This window comes from Natrix helvetica (genome assembly GCF_964273705.1).
Source record: "Natrix helvetica genome assembly, chromosome: 6".
Taxonomy (NCBI): domain Eukaryota; kingdom Metazoa; phylum Chordata; class Lepidosauria; order Squamata; family Natricidae; genus Natrix; species Natrix helvetica.
Genome location: NC_138553.1, coordinates 65,224,179 through 65,230,977, shown reverse-complemented (window position 1 = coordinate 65,230,977; position 6,799 = coordinate 65,224,179).

Below are 6,799 nucleotides of genomic sequence, written 5' to 3'. Positions count from 1 at the left end.
CCAGGTTGTTTCTCTCCTTGATTAGTTTCCATGCATTGTTTCTTGTCTTTTCTTCTGGTGCTTTGGAAAATAAGTTGACCCCCCTCTTTTTTGTGGCAGTCCCACAAATACTGGAATACTGCTATCATGTCACCCCCAGCGCTTCTTTTTTCTAGACTAGCCATACCCATACTAGCCAGTCCTTCTTTGACTGAACAAAGGCATTGAAAGGGCCCATAGGGTGGGCACCCCATTGTCTTGACTGATGTATAGTTTACCAATAAAATTAGTTTAAGTGAATATATTAAATCTGTATGATTTAGCAAATAAGGAAAATTATCCTTCTAAAGAACTTTCATCAATTGGCATTCCTGTAAAACGTAAAGTGGTCTATAAAGATTATCATGGCATGTCTTTGCATAAAACCAAATTAGATTTGCTGGATGAAATTTGTGAGCTGGCAAATAGCAACTGTATTTGTCTGGAGAAGAATTAAACAAGAAATCCCTAATGTTCAAAATTTAAAACTTGTATAAAATGATCAGCAGCAGTAGGAATTATTATTCATTGATGCTACATCTAATGGACTAAAAACTATATAGGAAAAATGAGTACAATAAGGAAAGTACATATCCATATTTTTCTAGAGCTCTATATACTTATAGTCACTCAAAAGTGGAGAGATCTAGTTTTCATAAACATACCCTCCTCCCTGTTCGCTGTTTAGTGCTAAATCACCAATATTCTGAGTATTTGAGGAGATCCTGCATGTGGTGGTATAGTGAACCTTAACTGTTGTAGGCATTTCCAGTTTTGTGCTCCAAATCAGTATCAGAAAAAGCCATGCAGTCAAAGTGCTCTCACTTTTTCAGTTTGTTGACTTATTTCATGCACCAGGGGCTGATTCTAGGAAAGCCTGGGAATTATATTGGAGACAGTTATCTCTGGCTGAACACGTACCAATGGCATATACTATCTCTTTATCAGAGCAAATTAGATGTGATCAGAATGTGGATCAGTTTGTAGACCAACAGTTTACATTAGGTTTGCCATTCCGATTGTCAGAGACTTGGCTCTGTATGGATAGAGACTCATGTTACAAGGATTAATTTTGGCCTTTGGAATGATGTCAAGAGATGTCCAGCATGGTCTATTCCACCCATGGGCTTGATCCTTGCTCTCCTGGCTTCTTCATGAAGTCAAGGAAGTTATGATTAGCTATATCTCTACATTATTACTACGCAACCTTCATAGAGATTATCTATGAAGGCTACTAGTAGGTACCTTCTTGTGGCCGGACCATTAGTGGTTCCTCTACTTAACCACCTGGTTTTAATCTGCTTCATTTTCTCTGGTTGAAACTGAACAGAATTAGGTGTGATACTGGAAGAAGTGCCTCTGCCCTGTATTAGTGGGGATGGAAAGATTACCCTTGTTGCAATTGTGATACTGATATGCAAACTATTAAACATAGCAATAGCACTTAGACTTATATACCACTTCATAGTGCTTTTACAGCCCTCTCTAAATGGTTTACAGAGTCAGTATATTTCCCCCAACAATCTGGGTCCTCATTTTACCCACCTCGAAAGGATGGAAGGCTGAGTCAACCTTGAGCCTGGTGAGATTTGAACTGCCGAACTGCAGCTAGCAGTCAGCTGAAGTAGCCTGCAAACATATTGTACAACATGCATTCTCTGGTTTCCTAGATGAGCTGCATGACGCAATGCCAGAGACAACATGGACAGCTGAATTGGACATTTAGTTATGATACCATTGCCATACCCACTTAGAAATTTTACTTATTATTGAACTGAGTATATATGTTTCTCTTCTGTCATGTTCTAATCCAATGATAAGTAAATAGTAATATACATAGCGGTTTGCCCTTAACATTTCATGAATATGAACTAGTCCCAGTTTTCCTTTCTGCCAAGTAAGCAAGCAGCTGCAAGATGCCCTTGAGGAAGCAGATTAGCTGGGCTTCCTTCAATCATGATACAAGCCTAGGAATGGCACTGGAGCAGCTTTGGTCACCCTAATGGAACCTAAATAGGATATATTTATATTCTACCATGGACATTTTAAGTTGCTGATGGTGCTTATTGCTATTCTATTACAAGTGCTGGGAATCAGATGAGAATACTGCAGTTTGGAAATGTGATTTATAGGCAAGTAAGCAGCTGTGATCTCATTTATTCCCCGGTTTGGGCCATGCTTGGGACTAGATTCCAGGTATTTCAGGTGGTTTGATTTAATAGCATGTGGAACTAGTGCTAGTATTTGAGAAATCTGAATCTTGGTTTAATATTTGTGCAATAAATTAACATTACTGTATGGAAAAGAAACTTGCTTCCCTTTCTCTCCTTGAATGCTGATTTCTTACGTCACATTAGTTCTGCAGAGTCATCATAATAGACAGACTGATATAGAAATGTATGAATCGGAAGTCCTGATTTTCCCCACTCCTTACTAGCACTGATGGCATTGCCAAGTTTGGGTAATGAAACATCTGCAAGAAGACAACCAATTTCAAGCCTAAGCTACGAAGATTCTTCCTTATTGCTATAGCAACACAATTTTTTTAAAATTTAAGCTAAGTCCCACAACTGGATTTTGCATAGTATGCCAGAGGCCACACTGCAAAAACCAGATAGAGCCAAAAAAAAAAAAGAGACAAGGCCAGGAAATTCAATTCGATACAAAGTTAAATTTAATTAAAATGTAATTAATTAAGTACAAGATGGTGACATCATATGATGGAAACCGAAGACCTGGGGACTGAGATTCTTCACCCATTGTTTAGAATCTGTGTAACACCCCCCCCCCCAGCTAAACTATGAGTCATGATTGAGCATGTTGTGTTAACTCAGCCAAATTCAACAAGCTGTGGTTATAACTCTAGTAGAAATGTAATTGAATGGGAAGTAGATGTATATCTCTCTGTGGGATGTACTCTGCAATTGTGAATCACCACTGACTGCTGATCAGTAGCTCCAATTCTGTCATAGCAGCAAGAAACCATCCATGCATAGCAACCAGTTGGCCCAGAGGTACATTTCCTTTCACTGCCAAAGATATGCCCCAGCCCAATAGGTTGAACATCACACAGGAGGTGCAGCTGTACCAGCAAACTGACAATATAAAGCTTGTTAGATGCTGGACTGGGAGACATACGCTTCTCTTATCTACTTGTGAAACCCTCTGGGAGGTTGAAGGAAGAGTAGTCTCACAAGGGTAAGCTCATTATGCTCATTACCTCTTTTCACAGCAGCTGAGCAGAGGCTACATTGGATGCGTTTCTGTCTCCCGGTTTCCCTCGTTGGCCTTTCTTATGCAAACACCAAGTTTGTTTGTGCTAAGGAAGTGTGAGCTACTCAGAGAAGAAGGGGGAAAAAAACCCGACATGCTGAATGATACCTATTTCATCAGCTCCACCGTAGTAGATTCAAACCACTATTTGCAAGAGGTAACCAAGGACTACACATGACAATGTAATATGATGGCAGGATGCAGTCAGTTTTCATCATTGATCTTTTCCTTCTAACAGGTTGGGAAGAGCTACCCAATATCTTGCTGGCAAAAGAAAAGCAACATTGTGATTGTATTGAAGTACATTCATATTTAAACCACTGAGTTGCATTTTCAAATTGGAGAAAGAGGGTATTGAAAGCCCTTGAGATGGGGATTTCAATATATTTAATGAAGCCCCTGTGGCTTCCCTAAGAAGCAATGTTCAGTTCTGAAAAACCTTTGTACCTATTTAGAAGCAAATCTGTTTAACTCAATAGCAGGGGTGAAATGCTATCCGTTCACCCGAACCGGTAGTAAAAAATGCTACCCGTTCTCCCTACCAGTAGTAAAAAATGCTTGTACTATATTTTACTATATGATCAGCTGTGACGTGTGATTTATACTAGCTAGAATCATCAGATTTCCTGCTTTCTAGATAATCTAAATCGCGTGGCACAGCTGATCATCGGAAAGACCGCGGATTTCCCCCCCCCCCTTGTTCTACTTACCTTTGCAGGCGTGCTTGGTAGTAGGCTCCGCCCACACGCCCGGATGTCATCACATCTTTTTTGACATCTGTGGATGCGTGTAAGGTCCTGCACATGTGTGGAGGTGGCTCGTTCCTGCGGAGCAAGCATGCACACATGCGCGCTCACATTTGCGAAACTGTACGGTAAGATGATTTCACCCCTGCCCAATAGCATTTATTTTGGAATAGAAATGGGTAGGTACAGGTTTCTTTGTATAACTGGAAAGCATTAGAATAAATCTAAGAAAAAAGATTATAAAGAACTGATGGAACATTGTGTAAAGTTCTTCCCCTAATCACCCTAAAAAGAAAAAAAGAGGAAGAGATGCTGCAAAGAAAGCAAACTGTAGGTAAAATAATAGTTGCAAAAGTTATTACTCCTTTATTGGCTTCATGCCTTATGAGGTATCCTTGTTTGTCATATTAAAAGAGCAACAGGAAACACCCAAGAGCAACTTAAGAATGAAACTGGAAGAAAAAGGAGATGAGAAAGTTATGATTAATCAACTTTTAAATTCCCACACTGCGTTGAATCATAAACTAACCAAACAGGATAGGGTTTGCACAATATGCTAAACTCAAAAGCAAAACCTGCCATGCCATGTTAGAGAGACAGTTCAGAACTGATAAAGGCATAGTAAAGGAGCTACTTGTAACCTTAAAGGAATTTAGGAACAAAATAAATGTAAGCTTCCCAGAGACTGTGCACCTTGATCCCACTTAAACATGAGTCAAGAGCTCTCATAATATTGTGGTTCAGAAGAATCAATGTTGGATTTGCAACTTGAACAAATTCATCCCACATATACTCATAAATAGGGCATCATGGTGGCTCAGCAGCAGTTAAGGCGCTGGGCTTGTCAACTGGAAATCCAGATTCGAATCCGGAGCTCAGTGGTGGGTTTCACTTATTTTTACCAATGATTCACCATGTGCATACATGCTCGCTGCATGTGCCCAGCCTTTTGCGTTTGAGCTTTGCAACCATGCCTTCCATGCATGCACCTGGCCTCAAAAATGTGGCTAAATAGGACGGCATAGAGCCGGGGCAGGTGCGCAGACCCACCCGCGATCTCCACTAGCGGTTTGCTTGAACCGGTCTGAACCAGCTGAATACCACTTCTGCCCGAGCACTATGGGAGGGGGTGAGCTCCTGCCCACCTGGCGGTTTGAAAGCATGCAAATACAAGTAGATAAATAGGTACCAGTGCAGTGGGAAGGTAACAGCGCTCCACATGTCAAGCTGGCCACATGACCATGGAAATGACTTTGGACAGTGCTAGCTCAATGGCCTTGAAATGGAGATGAGCACTGCCCGCTATACTTGGCTATCACTAGCAGAGTAAAATCCACATGGGACTCCTATACTCATAAATGGTTCATCATTTCCCTGCAAGGAAGCAGCAGGTGAGGTGGGCCCAGGATTACTCAACCTCTTTATAAATAACTTCCAAGATTGAATGGAACAGTCTTTTTTCCCCAAATTTGCAGGTAATACCAAATTATAAGGATTGGCTAATCTTTTGCAGAACACAATCCCAATTCAAAATTGTGCCCAAACACATCAAATTTAATAGTGTGCAGCAGCTGCCAAAAAAGCCAACACAGTTCTAGGCTGCATAAACAGAGGGATAGAATCAAGATCACATGAAGTGTTAATACCACTATATAATGCCTTGGTAAGGCCACACTTGGAATACTGCATTCAGTTTTGGTCACCATGATGTAAAAAAGATGTTGAGATTCTAGAAAGAGTGCAGAGAAGAGCAACAAAGATGATTAGGGGACTGGAGGCTAAAACATATGAAGAACAGTTGCAGGAACTGGGTATATCTAGTTTAATGAAAAGAAGGACTAGGGGAGACATGATAGCAGTCTTCCAATATCTCAGGGGTTGCCACAAAGAAGAGGGAGTCAAGCTATTCTCCAAAGCACCTGAGGGTAGGAGAGGCAGCAATGGGTGGAAACCAATCAAGGAGAGAAGCAACTTAGAACTAAGGATAAATTTTCTGAAAGAACAATTAATCAGTGGAACAACTAGCCTCCAGAAATTGTGAATGCTCCAACACTGGAAGTTTTTAAGATGATGTTGGATAACCGTTTGTCTGAAGTAGTGTAGGATTTCCTGCCTAAGCAGGGAGTTGGACTAAAAGACCTCCAAGGTCCCTTCCAACTCTGTTATTCTATTCTATTCTGCTCTGTTCTAATTCTAATAGGCTGATGTTCACTCATATCCAATGGAATATCCTGCACTTGGGTAGAAGTCAGATGTACAAGTAGAGGATCAGAAAGTTATGTCAGATAGCAGGGCTTGTAATAAGACTATAGGAGTACTAATGAACCACTAGACTAAGAGAAAATTGATGCAGCAACAACTCAAAAGGCCAATGCAATATTGAGTTGCACTAACAAAAATACTAATCAAATTATAGGTCATTATTCCACTGTGATTCCATTAATAATCCCAATAGTTAGATTATATGCTATGTCCAGTTCTAGGCCAGACAAGGACTTGGCAGGGTTCAGAGGACATCTACTAGGCTTGTACTAAACACTGTAAGTGTAAAGAACAATAAAAGGAGCTGGCCTCCTTTAGTTTGCAAAAAAAAATATTAATGAATAGTCTGCAAAAACTTAAAAGCTTGTTATATGAAAGAGCCAAAAAGGGTGGTGACAGAACTACCTTCTTGCCTATTTTTAACATCTTCCACCAGTCTTGTCTGTGGGAACTGCTGACTGAACTTGTTCTAAGTTGAAAAGAAGAGCAGACCAGGATCT